Genomic DNA, 16,569 nt, shown 5'->3' with positions numbered 1-16,569 from the left:
AGTCCAGCCCCATTGGTGGTAGACTACTGCTTGATAGGCATGCATGTTTGTACTGACAACCGCCTCCTAATTTGTAAACCGTAGCGTCCCAACAGTGTTCTAGAGCGTAATACCGAGTCCTGTCCATTTATATGCTTCACCATTAGCTGCTGGCAGTCTGGAATCAATGCGTCAGAATATTCTAAGTTTTCTTTTATTTTTGTAAACTGAAGTTACCGTGTGAATTAGGTGGTTTAAACACATTGGGGGGGTTATATGTAATTACTTGGGACAGGCGTATACATTCTCATTACTTGTCGAATCGATTTTCTCTATGGGAAAATTTTATTTTATTTCTGAAATATAATATTATGAAGCTAGTTTAACCATTTACAAAATACTATGATATAGTGTTACCTTGCGAGGAGGGAAGCTGTGGGAAGTAAACACAAGGTTGAGACTTATTCATACGGTAAGGTAAGGATGTGTCAGTCTAAGGGAGGTCACAGGGAGGTTATAGCTTTCCCTGGTAGGTAAGGATATGGCTCCTAGGTTAGGTTAGTTGGGGAACTTTAGGTTAGGTGGTGTTTGTTTACTTTTTAAAATGTGTTTTTTTCAGTCAAAATTTTACACCTATTTCACTCCAACCAATTACAAAGGTCGAGCATACTATATATATATCCTGCAATTAACCCTTTTACCCCCAAAGGACGTACTGGTACGTTTCATAAAAGCCATCCCTTTACCCCCATGGACATACCGGTACGTCCTTGCAAAAAAATGCTATATAAATTTTTTTTTTCATATTTTTGATAATTTTTTGAGAAAATTCAGGCATTTTCCATGGGAATGAGACCATTCTGACCTCTCTATGACAAAAATTAAGGCTGTTAGAGCAATTAAAAAAAATATATTGCAAAATGTGCTGGGAAAAAAATAACCCCCTGGGGGTTAAGGGTTGAAAATTTCCAAATAGCCTGGGGGTAAAAGGGTTATTTGCATGATCATAATTTTGTCCTTTGTATGCTAAAAGATTCGTACTTGATGGCAAAGCTCTTGGGGGTGAGCTTCCACACACTTATTAATAAACCCGTGAACCTTTTCAGCCAGACTAGCCGGTTCTGTAAAGTGAGGAGCTTATTTTTGTCTGTTATTTATCAGGAGCTGTTTATTCCTGTAGAACTATATTGGTAAATGATGTTCACAAAGCATAAATAGAAAATGGCCACACATTATGGAAGGGAAATTTAATATGTATTTACCGTAAATATAAACACTGTATTGCATGTAATATTAAAGAATTAGGTTTTATATGAGAAAGCCTGCACATTCATTTACCCCGTTATACTTATTTTACGTCTGGATGTTTCTACTTCGTTTGATGCTTTAGGATGTATTTTACATCCATATATTATATTTTCTTTTTATTTACGCATATTAGAATATTACAAAATATTGAAAATTACTTGTAGGAAAGAAATGTACAGTATTCAACGACAATATGATAAAAAAAGTTGTGAAGCGTATTTCTAATAGTTTTCGTGCTGAGTAAAGTTCAGTTCCCTCATAACAACCCTGGGGCTTAGTGTTCGCAGGGTTATCATGATTTTTATGGCATTCAAATTTTTTTTATCCCGCTAATTCTCTTTTACTTTCTTACTGACTGCTCCTCATCCATTTTACCCTCACATACCCAAACTCTGTAATTACTATAGGCTTTTAAGTTCTCAGACTATTTTTCCAGTGCTTAGCACAACAATTTTCTGCAAAATCTTTACTCGTACAGAGATATGAAGATCTCGCCACACTTTGGCTATGATATTTGTTCGTTCGTACACGACATACAGTACTAACCCTCGTCCTTTAATTGGAGAGATTGATCCAGCACAAGCTGCGGACTGTCAGTAAAACTGGGATAACGAGCGGTTATGCAACTTTCCCAGCTGGAGTAGCTTCACTTTTGATTTAGCCATTGTCGAGTACACATAAGCGTCTGGCTCGATCCCAAGGAGCCCTTCGATCTGCCTTAGCTGGCTTTCAGGTTTTGGTGGCGGTACCTGTGGGGTACCTATATTGTTTACCACACCCTTTCAAAGGCTAGAACTCTTTGCCTGTTACTGGGCAGATTGCTGTCAACAAGTTTATTGTAACGAAGTTGTGGCCTTCCCTAGGTCTTTCAGGTAGGCCCTCCATGACTTTGTAGTTAAGGCTATGTATCTCCGTTTCCCCAGTGTCATCAACTCGTGGGTTCTTAGTGGTGAAAGGTGGCGTGATGCCACTAGTGTCAGGGACAACGGTGGTCCCCCAGACCAAAAGGACTTTGAAGGCCCGTATAGTGGCTCTCGTGCCATGACCTAAGTGTGCGTTGTTCCTGTGGCTGGTGTTACCTTGATCCCTGACTTTTTCCTAGTGTATCCCACCTCAACTCTTGTGTGTGGGGATCCAGGGATGGTATTACCTGCTCCCTCTCTGTCTGTGGTTGTGTCTCTAGTTGCGTTGTCGTATGCCCTCCCTCTCCATGTGATGATGTGTCCTAGTGTTGTGGCACCTTTTTTGAGAAAGTTTTGTGGTTTTTTCATCATCGCTGGTCACTTGGACCTCGGTCCCTCTACTTGCAGAGTCTAGAGCAAGAAACAAGAAGAGAAAGAAGCGTGTGTACTGTTCTTTCGTCTCGTCCTCCAACTCTTATTCTGACTCTTCTTCTAAGATGAACAAGAAGAGGTTGAAAAAGTCCAGGAAGAGCAGATGTAGTGGTAAGGGAGGGGCTCTTCAACACCTCTATCTCCCTTTCTTCCAAGATTTTGGATGACTGCTCCTCCCTCTTTCAGCGAATGGTTATGCGACTTTGAGAGGATGGCACCAGTTGAGAATGTCATTGCATGCTTGCGTACAAGGAAAGACTTAGAATGGTGAGCAAAGGAAACTTTTCCCTGTACCATAGGTCTGCAGTTGTCCATCACGATCCACATATGAAAAAGTATTGTACTTGGTACTCTGTCCGTATCTGCTGGGATCCATACTAGGAATTCTCCTAGTGCCGTTGGCCTTCGTCAGTCCCCGATTAGGTACCAGGTTTTGTCCTTGTGGAGGAATGGGCATATTGGTGAGCAGCAGAATCTCCCGGGCGTCCTGCCACACCCTTGGCCCTGGCGATCCATGAGGGTACTCCATGTCTGGATGTCCTAGAGGCAACCTACCCTGAGTCGGAGAGTTCTTTTGAGAAGGTCTTTACTTTCGTCTGTGAGTGCAATTGGTTGGTGAGGGCAACCTTGGTACCTCCTTTTTGGGGACCTTGGTCATTTATCCACACTTCGGTGCTCCTCAAGGCTCGAAGCCCTCCTTGAAGTTTCTGTGGTTGTTGATGTGGCCCTGGATCGAGTTGATAATCAGATCTGTGTATATAAAAACTTATTCAAATCTACTTGGTCAAGTAAAAATCCCCCCCCCCCCCCCCCCCCCGGCAGCAAAAGGTACTACACTCCAGGGAGTGCTGCTTCAGGCTCTCTGCAGGTTAACCCTTCGGTATCCTCACTGACTCAAATTGGAAAGACTCAAGGCTGGAGGCACATCCTTCTTGACCTCTTGAGTTGGCTGCCCAGGTCTCGTTCCACGCAGTTTCCTGGCCCAGCCATTGGTCAGAGGCAATTAAGTACTTTTCAAATAAAAACAAAGTCATCAGCCTCAGAGTCAGTAGTTCTTACAGGTATACTATAACCTTTCATCCTTTAGAATATGGAATTATCTTCAGCAGGGCTGTTTAGCTTTTGAAAGGTAGCAATAGTTGGTGATCGCAGCCAAGTAGCCCCTCCCTCTCTCTTGTCAAAGACTCTTTGACTGTAGCCCCTCCCACTCTCCTGTCAAAGACTTCACTTTTGTCATCGGCTGCAATGAGTGTGGATATACTGTTACGTCCTACCCAAGGCTGTTTAATCTTTTTTTCTTACATTTTAGCTTGAATGGTTGATATTTGCTTCGTGTTGATAATGAAACGAAACAGGTATGCGAGTGTAGGTTTCACACTTTATTGGTTTATGGCTAAACTTGTGGTAGATACATTCTCTCTCTAACTTGGTAGTATGATTGTTCAAAAATATCCCCTTTTACTGAGTGTGAATCCAGGCCTCCCATAGAAAGCGGGCATATTCTCTGTGGAGCGGGAAAACTAAGTCTACTGTGGCGTCATGCTTGCCAACGCCCATGACAGCACTAGAGAGACTTTTCACCATTTTCTGAAGCTTTCTGGTACACACCACTGGCTTGGCCCTAGGGAAGTATGCTCCAGAAATAAGAAATAATCAGATCTAAATCACTGAGTTTTTTCAGGGTTGTTGAAGAGTGAGGTGGTTCCTGCACTCCATCATATACCGGAAGTTATTCCTTGCATGTAAGCCCTTGGTATCTTCTTGAGGGAACAGATAAATAAGGCTACTCCAGTGGCATCAGTTGTGATTCCCTCTCTGTACCAGTACAGTACATGTATAGGGGTTTTACAAATTTACTTGGAAACTACACATCTTTCGCAGTTAATGAAACTGAATAGTGTTAGCACGCTCAGCTAGAAGTCAATATCTAAGGTATCCCTGGTCACTAGTGAAGGAGACAGTTTGCAGTTCCGAATCTCTTGGTATATTTGAAAACCTATTTAGAAGATACTCAAACAACTATTATATATAGAAATCCTGTTATAGTTTTAGAATAGACAGCTCCTAACTTAACTTCAGGAACTGATGACTGACACATGATTTTCAAATTCAGTTCTAAAGATTCCTCAATTAGTATCAGCATTATGGGCGTGGATTCTTATTCTCATTTTACTGTCATCTTAGTTTTTAATTATTAATATTATTTATACCATTCTTGTCCCATCTGGTGTTGCTAGTAAGGCTTATGTATCACAGTACGGTAGTCTGTATGGTATGAAAATCTTGAGGCTGGGGCTAATTCTTTACTCAAATCTTGGAATCATTATTCCTTTTGGAGAAAATACGCTTAAAATTGTGGGTATTTTGTATTGATATGGTGTTTTCTGCATAAAGTTTCCCATTTGAAAACTTGAAGTTTACTGCGAAAAGTAGATTTTGTCTTTTCTTAAGGCTTCTTAAGGGAGGTTTGCATTCTTGTTCTCAAGATGTCTCTGAAAGGAATTATAGTATACAGTAATAAGTTAAGGATATTTATCTCTAGCAAACTGTACTACCCGAGTATGTAAGGTGCTAATAACTGTCAGAGAAGGTTGGATTGTTTGGAAGCAAGCCAAGTCACTCCCAGTGGTACTTCTGCTACAGGGTTAGATGGTTAGATTAGCAATATTCTGGGGCTTTTATCGTAGGCCAGTGCGAGGGACAAGGGAATGAATGACAACGTGCGTTTTAGCTTTAGAATTACCAATTGTTAAATCAGCAAATAGTATCATATTCAAATCAAGTATATTCTGACAGTTCATTACATAGAATGGACAACCACTTCTTATGTGAAACTAAAAGAACTGGTTTTAGTATGTAACGGAAAATGCACACATTACCATATGTATGGTGAATAGGCCTATTTCCCCAGTCGCTTCCACTGAATTTATACGGGTGAGCCACTGCTTCACTGAATGTCATCTGATGTAGTTTACATTGGCCCTTGAGGTCTAGCACTAAGTATATTTGTCACTTTTACTGTACATGATGTATAGGTCTGTTCGCCTTTTGTCAATCTTATTATTATTATTATTATTACTGATACTTGCTAAGCTACAACCCTAGTTGGAAAAGCAGGATGCTATAAGCTCAGGGGCTCCAACAGGGAAAATAGCTCAGTGAGGAAAGGGAACAAGGAAAAATAAAATATTTCAAGAAGAGCAACAACATTAAAATAAATATCACTTTATAAACTATAAAAACTTTAACAAAACAAGAGGAAGAGAAATAGGATATAAGATAGAACAGTGTGCCCGAGTGTACCCTCAAGCAAATACTGTATTCATAATAAGCAGAGAAAATACATCCAAAGATAATAATACAGTATCTACACATCAGTCTTTCCAAGAAGGGATAAGAGAGTAACAAAATAGCAATGGTCACTTCACCACCAACGCCTCCTCCTTTCATATAGAAAAGGTCTTAAAAGTCAATTACTCCGCTGTAACTCTGCGTCTTTCCACCTTTCCTCAATGGGCTATTTTCCCTGTTGGAGCCCCTGGGCTGAAAGGATCTTGCTTTTCCAACGAGGGTTGTAGCTTAGTAAGTAATGATAATATATGGAATTACTGTAGTTCTTTTTAATTTGTTGATCCATTTTATTTTTCTAAAGGGACTTTTATGCCTTTCAAAGTCCGTCCTCAATTGATCTTTTCATTTTTAGTGGACATTATCTCGACAAACGAAAATGTTTAAACCTATGATAATGAATACAAGGAAGTGCTGATAAAGGAGAAATGAATAAGTGCCATTTATTTTGAAATAAAGAAACCTGGGGAGTGGATGAGAGAGAGAGAGAGAGAGAGAGAGAGAGAGAGAGAGAGAGAGAGAGAGAGAGAGAATCCTCTATCTGCCAGTGGGACATCTCTCCACACACCACAATAACCACATGAGGTAAATATCACCAGACCTTCCTGGGACTTCTCAGTGTTGACATCTTTAGCTCTCAGTGACCATAGCAGTATAATGCTTTCTTCACATTGAGTTTTTTCATTAGGAAACTTTACCTTTATTAGAAGTCATCCAGTATAAAGTGTTATGCTTATTTAACATTAAAAAATCAATGTGCCTTTGGTTTCCATGTGTTGGATCCTATTGTTATAACAACAAATAAAGCCATTTCTAGTCCACTGCAGGCCAAAGGCCTCAGACTTAAAAAATATAAACGTACCTTTAGTTTCCGTGTGTTGGATGCTATTGTCATATCAACAACAATAACAAGTGCAGCCATTTCTAGTCCTCTGCAGGACAAAGGCCTCAGACATGTCCTTATTTTTGTCTGGGATTTGGCTACTTCACCATCACCACACTGGCCATTGTGGATTGGTGATAGTGGGAGACTTCAGTCTGATTGCTCACAGCAAACCAACCTAGTATGGGTGGCCTTGACTAGTACAGCTTTGCTGATCATGACGACACACAAACCTTTTCACCACATTAAGGTATCCCTGTGGAAATTGATTAATTTAACATAGATTTGAAATTCTGCATCATTTATTTTTCATCTCCAAAAAAATGTGAGGAAAAACAACATTATTGCTAGTTTTATTTTATGAAGGTTCTGACCTGTTCTTGATCTAAGGCTACCGTGTGTGGTTTGTATTTTCTGACGAGAGTTGAAGTGGCATTGACCTATTGCTGGGATAGAAATTACAGCTATAAAAGGTCAAAATGGCTGAGGGGGTTTTAGTTTGTAAATAGTTCATTAGGCTATCAGTCATGCTCTTTAGGGGGGAAAAACACGCTTGATTATTCGTTTTAGTTCCGACGCTTTTTATGCATTCAAGTATGAGCTTCCGTATGAATTTTTTTTTTTTTTTACAAATGGGTCTGATGTCTTTTCTTTTTTGCCTGAAGTAAAGTTGAAAAAATCAATGGAGAAAGTCTCTCTCTCTCTCTCTCTCTCTCTCTCTCTCTCTCTCTCTCTCTCTCTCTCTCTCCTTGACATAATGGTATGATAAGAGCCCAGCTACACTATATCATCTGAAATAGATTTAATTCAATGTTAATTATTTTTTTTTTTTTTTTTTATTATTACTACTTTTCCAGTTGAAGCCCTTGGGCTTATAGTATCATACTTTTCCAACAAAAGTTGTAGCTTAGCTAGTAATGATTTTGATAATAATAACAGGACAATGTGGGTATCCTATCCAATAACTGTGCATAACTTTCCAGTGCTGTATTTTGCTAGTATGGCAGGCGTAGTAAAGATCAAGAGGTGACAAGAGTGTCACGACTGAGATGTGGTGTGGGCTGGTGTTGAGGATGGATGATTGGGAGGAGCCTGGGGGTGAGATTGAGAGGGAAGCAGGGGATTAGATGCTGAGATATGGTGAAGGATGATATGAAGAGAAGAGGTTTGGTGGAAGAGCATACCTTTGATAGAAGGTATTTGAGAGGGCACATCAGGCAACCGACCCCTTAATGTAGGGATAACGGTGGGATAGAAGATTTTAACTATCTTTGCAAACACTTGCCTACTCTTTGTCACATACATCGACAATTCTTAGAGCGCAAGTTATTCAATTATCTCATCTTTTCACCTATAGTACATTTCTTTTAGCGATGCATATTTGCACCGACTCGCAGCGGTGCCCTTTTAGCTTGGAAAAGTTTCCGGATCGCTGATTGGTTGGACAAGATAATTCTAACCAATCAGCGATCAGGAATCTTTTTCTGAGCTTAAAGGGCACCGCCGCGAGTCGGTGGAAATATACATCGCTAAAAGAAATGGACTATAGTCTCCCCGACCTCTGTGATCTATGACGTCAGTCCAGTCATAAAGATATTAGGTAGCACTTTCATACCAAACCAGTCACTCCCCTCTGCATAGTTAAGAAAGATGCAGAATCTAGTGAAAGTTAAAGAGTGTTTGCAAGTGGAGAAAGTTAGAAAAAGGAATTAATAGATGGGGAAAAGCTGCAAATGGTTGTTTGTATGAGTAGTTATCATAACGAGTTATGGTAGGATTAGTTAAATGCAAAGATGATGATATGTGCTCAAAAGGTTTTGAAATTATGAATATCAGTTGAAGCCAGAGAAGGAATTTTTTTTTTTTTACGGGATTTTAGAATCTGCTAGGAAAGCTGTCCAGTGTGGGAAAGAAATTATTAATTAAAGAATAGAATATACTAGAGAAATAAGAAGAAAAGTAATATATCAAGATGAATAGCAGTGGTAAAGAGATAAAAAGAGTGGCTTATTTCAAAGTGTAAATGGTGAAGGTAACTGTGTTTGGTGAAAAAATTTAACATTTAGAAGTGTTAGGATTGGAGAAAAAGACACCTAGAAATTGGCCCAGTTGATGTCAAAATGTTTCTAAGGGTTTCGGTGACTCATAGCAAAATTGTTTGATGAATTTGCACTGGGGTTTCATCCACAACTGGTCAGTTGAAAGTTTTTATTAGTCTCCCTAATTCATCCTTTGGTATAACTTGGTTCATTCTTGATACAGCAGTTTGAGGATTAACATCATAGTACTGTTTTCTCTGGAGTCACTCTCAATCAGATAAACACATCTACAGTCTATTTCTTTTAGCGATGCAGATATGCACCGACTCGCAGCGGTGCCCTTTTAGCTCGGAAAAGTTTCCTGATCGCTGATTGGTTAGAATTATGTTGTCCAACCAATCAGCGATCAGGAAACTTTTCCGAGCTAAAAGGGCACCGCTGCGAGTCGGTGCAAATATGCATCGCTAAAAGAAATGGACTATAGTTGAATCATAGTTTCAACATTAAACTCATCTCACTTATAGTGACTGGCTCCAGACCAAAAAAAAAAAAAAAAAAAAACAAGAGCAGTTATTGGTACATTCATGCGCTAACTGATAAATCATGTCTATTTATGATTTTTCGGGGCCATTCTGTACCCGCAAATTTTCTTAGCTCTTCAAACCATCGTCTTCATTTCTTTCTCCTGCTTCGTTTGCAAACTCCGGGGGCCCATTCTGTTATATATATATATATATATATATATATATATATATATATATATATTATGATTATAGTAAGACTAAAAGAAAACTAACTCAATGAAGTGGTTATATACATAGGGCAATAGTGATGATTTAGAGAATGGATAAGTACATAGGAGAGTAGTGATGGTTTTGTAAATATAGAACAAAGATAAAGATAAGGATAAAGATCAGAAAAGAACAACCTCCCGATAAAACAACACACATCCCTTATCTTTCTTTTAAATCTTACCCAATACACCGTTCTAAAAAGACAAGAAGAAGAACAACGACGACTGAGACAGAAAAGTGTGCTCAAGTGTTCGTGGAAGAACTGCTTATAGCTACTGTTTCCCTTATCTATCGAGCACTTCTCTTATCTATCGAGCCACTGAACTGTTACGGGGTGTAAGGTGTAGACTGCTTAGTGTGGCCATGTGTAATGGATACGCCAGATCATTCGGTGTATGTGTCAGGAGAGAAAAGAAATGGATGTTGAGGGGTGTTCATTGCAAAATTGTTAGGATGGTCACGTTAGGTTTTTATGAGTCTGTTGGCAATATTTGGGTGGCTGGTATTGGCTTGATTAACATACTAACTACGAATGTTGTTTATATGTATGTATGTGCATATATATATTTATATTTATATATATATATATATATATATATTGGCATCTCCCCTATATAGTAAAAAGCAATTGTCTGTGTATGTATATATATATATATATATATATATATATATATATATATACATACATACAGAATATATCTTTCCGGTTACGCTCAATTCTCCCGATCCCTTGGGTATTGGGGAGAGAGAGTAGTCATATCCTGTGAGAGGGTGTGCGTCTGTGTGCATATCTAAGTATTTAGTCGTCATTTTACAGGTCCCGTAACTATACATATATATAATTTTATATACATGATTTTATATATGTATATATATATATATATATATATATATATATATATATATATATATATATATATGTGTGTGTGTGTGTGTGTGTATGTATATATATATAACTGTAGCTACATTTAGATACACAAATTATCCAGATGAGATCTTCTAAACTAAATTCAGCAGATGTACAAAACTTTCATAGTTAGACTACAATATATTCATTTCATAACATCAACATTTCTTTTAACCTCAGTTACTACTGTATTTCCACACTGACTCCTTCACGCATTTACTACCCCCCCCCCCCTTTCATTTTCCGGCAGTTGTTGCTATTTCCAAAGAAGAACAGCTGTTCCTTTTCCCATTATAAAAAAAGAAATAAAAAAATAGTCTCTGCAGGTGTGGTTTACTTATATACCGCTAACTAGTAGTCCCTGTAGCTACAGTTTGCTCCAATGTAGATAATAATTATTTAGAAGTACCTGTATCCTTGTATATTTTAGAAGTGTCCTTGATCTTGAAGTTTTTTGTAGTCGCAGATTTTTTCCCCAATCTTCGTTGGGGGTGAGAGGGTGATGTTTTATCTGATTAGCTATGTGTATCCTTTTGATAACGATATCATTATTACGACTCGTGTAGTTTTGATAACGAGGTATTGGGAGCTTATAATATATATATATATATATATATATATATATATATATATATATATATATATATATATATATATATTATATATATGTATGTGTATATATATATATATATATATTATATATATATATATATATATATATATATATATGAAAAATTTTTGCACATTTAAACGTGTTTTTCATATTTCAATAAGCCATATATATTAATACATTATAGTCTGGATTCTCTTAACGACTTCGGGATCAGAGCCCCAGGCGAAATCAATCAAAGACTTATAGTATCAGACCGGCCGGAATTTGAACCCTGGTCCAGGATACCTGTATGCCAGTGACTTTAATGTATTAATATATATGGCTTATTTGAAATATATATATATATATATATATATATATATATATATATATATATATATATATATATATATTACTAAGTTAATTTACAACCCTAGTTGGAAATGCATACTGCTGCTACAAGCCCAAGGGCTCCAACAGGGAAAAATAACTCAGTGAGAAAAGGAAACAAGGAAATAAACAAACTACACGAGAAGTAATAACAATCAAAATAGAATATTTCAAGATCATTAACAACTTTGACATCTATCATATATAAACGGTAAAAACTTCATAAAAACAAGAGGAAGTGAAACAGGATAGAATAGCGTGCCCGAGTGTACATCTAGTGTGTTTTTAAAGAAGAGAATATTCTAATAAATAGTAAGAGCTAAAAAATCACTCTTGAGTGCAGACCTCCACAACGGCAGCTTATTTCTCGAACCGAACTTGCTCTAGTGTTCATCATGTCGACCTTTTGCTCTACCTTGACCTTTGAGCTAGGAATTTCAAAAGTGAATCACTTCCACGTCTCAACATAACATTTAATCCCTTCCAATTTCGTTGGCGGAAGTAAAAAGAAATGGTCGTGGGAAAGACACAATGACAGAAGATAGATGGACATTAAGAATAACAATGGGTCCCAAGAGATTGCAAACGAAGCAGAGGAAGGAAGTGAAAACGATAGATTGACGAGCTAAGAAAATTTGCGGGTATGGGTTGGCATAGAAAGACCATGGAAGGGCATATGAAGGTATACGAAGCAGAGGAAGGAAGAGAAAACGATAGATTGACTAGCTAAGAAAATTTGCGGGTATGGGTTGGCATAGAAAGACCATGGAAGGGCATGTCTGTGGTCTTGAACAATGGCTCAGTTTTTTTCGTTGCATTTAAAGGATGTTCATGTAAGCTAGGCTGAACATGTGGTCATTGCATCAGCCGCCAGTGCCAATCTTCACCCATGCATAGACCTAGGGTGGCCAGGCTGTGGCTGCTAGTGCTGTAAGTAGGCGGGTCGTCCCCCAATCATCAAATCAGAAGGATGGTTAGGTAGTGTACCAATGAGAATGATTGAGCCGTGAGCGCGGATACAACGTGGGACCCACAATGATGTTTCCTCTGCCTTTGAAGATTATGATAGTGTATGCGACCTGTCAAAATAACGGCTGAATATTTAGATATACGCACAGATTCAACCATCCCCTTCCCCTTTCATGACTACAACCTCTTTCACCAGGGTATGACTATTCACTCTCCCCTCTATCCGATCAACAGGGAGAGACCGGTCGTTATATGTCTTGCCTTTGAGTGGGAGCGCAAAGAAATATATATATATATATATATATATATATATATATATATAATATATATATATATATATATATATATATATATATATATATATATATATATATATATATGACCTCTGACCTTTTAATTTCTCTTCTATTATATCCAAGCAAATTAACAAAGGACAAAAAAGAACGATTAGAGAGAGAGAGAGAGAGATTGATTGATTTAAGGTTTTCAGGCATCCTGGCATCTAAGGTCATTGACGCCGGGGAGAGAGATAGAGAGAGAGAGAGAGAGAGAGAGAGAGAGAGAGAGAGAGAGAGAGAGAGAGAGAGAGAGAGACTCTTAGTGTCTCGGACCAAGCTATAGAACTTAATAAAAATTTTGAAAATGTCATTTATTTATGCCGATAGTGATCACTGGCAACCCCCCCATTTATCTGACTGATTGACACTGGATTCATTACTCACTGGAACGCTCCTTTCATTCGCTTCTTTATCGTCATCTTTGATCACCCATAGTGAATTGGGACGAATCTCGGGTTATTTTCCTTAGTTCGATTTAGAATCGAGGCATTAATTCTGTTCAGGTTCAAGGAGTCTGGTTGAGATGCTGTGTCAAGTTAAATGGTAATTTCTTTAATCTTTCTCTCTGGTTCCAACCGCCATGCTCTCTCCCATTTGAAAGATTCTCTCTCTCTCTCTCTCTCTCTCTCTCTCTCTCTCTCTCTCTCTCTCTCTCTCTCTCTATATATATATATATATATATATGTGTATATATATATTATATATATATATATATATATATATATATATATATATATATATATATATATATATATATATATGTGAATAATAGTACCAGAGTTATAATATACGTGTTTATTACTGAGCTTTCGGGAAAATCTAATATTTATAAACATACAATATATATTATAACTGATACTAATATTCATATTGAAATTCCGCTTTCGATATCCGATGTGATTACGCAACGATATATATATATATATATATATATATATATATATATATATATATATATATATATATATATATATATATATGTATTAAGCTTTATTAATAAATATTTATACTTGCCTACCTAACCACAACGCAAGTATGTTTCATTGTTTAGAATATTTTTTTATTTGTAAAACTAGTTCTTTTACTGAGTTTTTTGCTTAATATCTACAATTTTTCAATGTATATACCATTAGCTTTCATATACCATCCTTCTTTATCATATAGATATGCATTTCCATTTGTTTTTAGGCTAAGATTCTCATTTATATGTATCTATTTGTATACATATGATTATGTATATGTATGCGTACATTTTGTATATCTATATCCATATTTACTTTATTTTTTTTATTTTTACTTAATTGATGATATTATTTTGTTGTATTATTGCCCGAAGAGCTCTGCTCCACATGGGCTTGGACTGAGTCTTTTTTTCTTTTTGTAAATCTTTGAATGTAAATATTTTTTGTCCAATAAACATTATTATTATATATATATGTATGTGTGTGTGTTTGTGGGTATTTCTTAGTAGGTATACCTTAACGCGATGAAAGGGTTTGTGCATTGCCATAATCAGCCAAAGCTGTAATACCCAGAGATACCCATACTAGCTTGGTTTGCTGTGAGCGACCAGACCAAAGTCTCCCTCCATCACTAAACCCCAGAAATGAATAAGAACATGTCTGAGACCTTCGTCCTGCAGTGGACTAGAAACAGATGATGATGATGATGGAAGTTTTTAATGGCATAGTAAAAGAGAGAGAGAGAGAGAGAGAGAGAGAGAGAGAGAGAGAGAGAGAGAGAGAGAGAGAGAGAGAGAGAGAGAGAGGAGAAAACCATGGGTGGGTGGTCTTCTTGGCATGAAGGAGCGCTATGTGGAAAGTGGGCGCTGGTGGGGTTGTGGAGAGCGAATACTTGGGAGCTATAAAGGATGATGCGGGTGCCCACCCACCCACCCACCCGTCCCCCCCCCCCTCCCCCCCCCCCCCGCCTTAACCACCCACTTACAGCGGGCGTCGGGTTTAGGCGGTTGTGCAACGAGGGAAAAGGGCAGGTGGGAATGCGGGCGGACGGGCGGCAGGGGACGTAGGCTTGCCTGGGGAGGTGGGCGTTGTAAAAGGTTAGAGGATGCGGTGAAAGGGAGTGGGCGGGTGGGTGGTGGGTGGGAGATCGACTGTGGGAGGATGGGTGGCTTTAGAACCGGCAGTAGCCGGACAGCTGTCAAATGCGTGTTAGGAGAGCGAGTGGAGGCTAATGAGTAAATTTTAATTAATTATTAATAATTTAATTAATTATCACAAATAGATGATAGATTGATTGAGATAGATAGACTTGACGCTATGTTTATTTAGAAATGATCGCTAATAGATAGATAGATTGATATAACAAGATAGACAACCATATTGATATGGTGATGATCACTAATAACTAATAGATAGATAGATTGATAGAACAAGATAGATAGATAGATTGACAGAACAAGATAGACTTAACCATATTAATATAGTAATGATCACTAATAACTAATAGATAGATAGATTGACAGAACAAGATAGATAGTTAGATTGACAACAAGATAGACTTAACCATATTAATATAGTAATGATCACTAATAACTAATTGATAGATAGATTGATAGAACAAGATAGATAGTTAGATTGACAGAACACGATAGACTTAACCATATTGATATAAGTAATGATCACTAATAGCTAATAGATAGATAGATTGATAGAACAAGATAGACAGTTAAATTGACAGAACACGATAGATTTTACTATATTAATATAGTAATGATCACTAATAACTAATAGATAGATAGATTGATAGAACAAGATAGATAGTTAGATTGACAGAACAAGATAGACTTAACCATATTAATATAGTAATGATCGCTAATAACTAATAGATAGATAGATTGATAGAATAAGGTAGACAGTTAAATTGACAGAACACGATAGATTTTACTATATTAATATAGTAATGATCACTAATAACTAATAGATAGATGGATTGATAGAACAAGATAGGCAGTTAAATCGACAGAACACGATAGATTTTATTATATTAATATAGTAATGATCACCAATAGTTAAATACGTTTATAAAACAAGATCGAATTGACTAAGCAATGGGTATATTATCATAGTTATATATCCTCTTAAATGTTTCAATATACTCTTACCCCTTCGTTCTGTTCCGAATAGAACAGCTACATAACTTTCTGCTTCTTGCTGGGAAAGAGACAGCAGATAGCTGTCTCTTGGAGGTTGCTGTCATTTTCTGCTGACCTGAATACTTTGCACACCGATCTAACCTTGCGGAACTCCGTCGTTTTTGGAATGTTGAGAGAGAGAGAGAGAGAGAGAGAGAGAGAGAGAGAGAGAGAGAGAGAGAGAGAGAGAGAGAGAGAGAGAGAGAGAGGACTTTAATAGAGTTGATATTTGTTTTATTTTGAATATACACACATTCTGATAAGTAGTTTAATGAATTATTAAACCCATTATCACTCTCTCTCTCTCTCTCTCTCTCTCTCTCTCTCTCTCTCTCTCTCTCTCTCCTCTCTCTCTCTCTCTCTCATTTGTACATAGGATAGCTACTTCATATTTTCTACTCCTTTTGGTTTGTAAATGCAAATGTGTGTACATATATATATATATATATATATATATATATATTATATATATATATATATATATATATATATATACACACACACACACCACATATATATATATATATATATATA

The 16,569-nt window shown here is 37.2% G+C and overlaps 1 protein-coding gene across 2 annotated transcripts in view; it reads left to right on the top strand.

The window, feature by feature from the left end:
• The window catches only part of LOC137655634 (transcription factor Ken-like), a 42,114-nt gene that overhangs the window by 687 nt on the left and 24,858 nt on the right, over window positions 1-16,569 (top strand). The window lies entirely within an intron of this gene.

This window comes from Palaemon carinicauda, chromosome 16, assembly GCF_036898095.1.
Source record: "Palaemon carinicauda isolate YSFRI2023 chromosome 16, ASM3689809v2, whole genome shotgun sequence".
NCBI lineage: Eukaryota > Metazoa > Arthropoda > Malacostraca > Decapoda > Palaemonidae > Palaemon > Palaemon carinicauda.
Note: the sequence above shows the minus strand (reverse complement) of the source record. Positions and strands in the feature narration are given on the sequence as shown.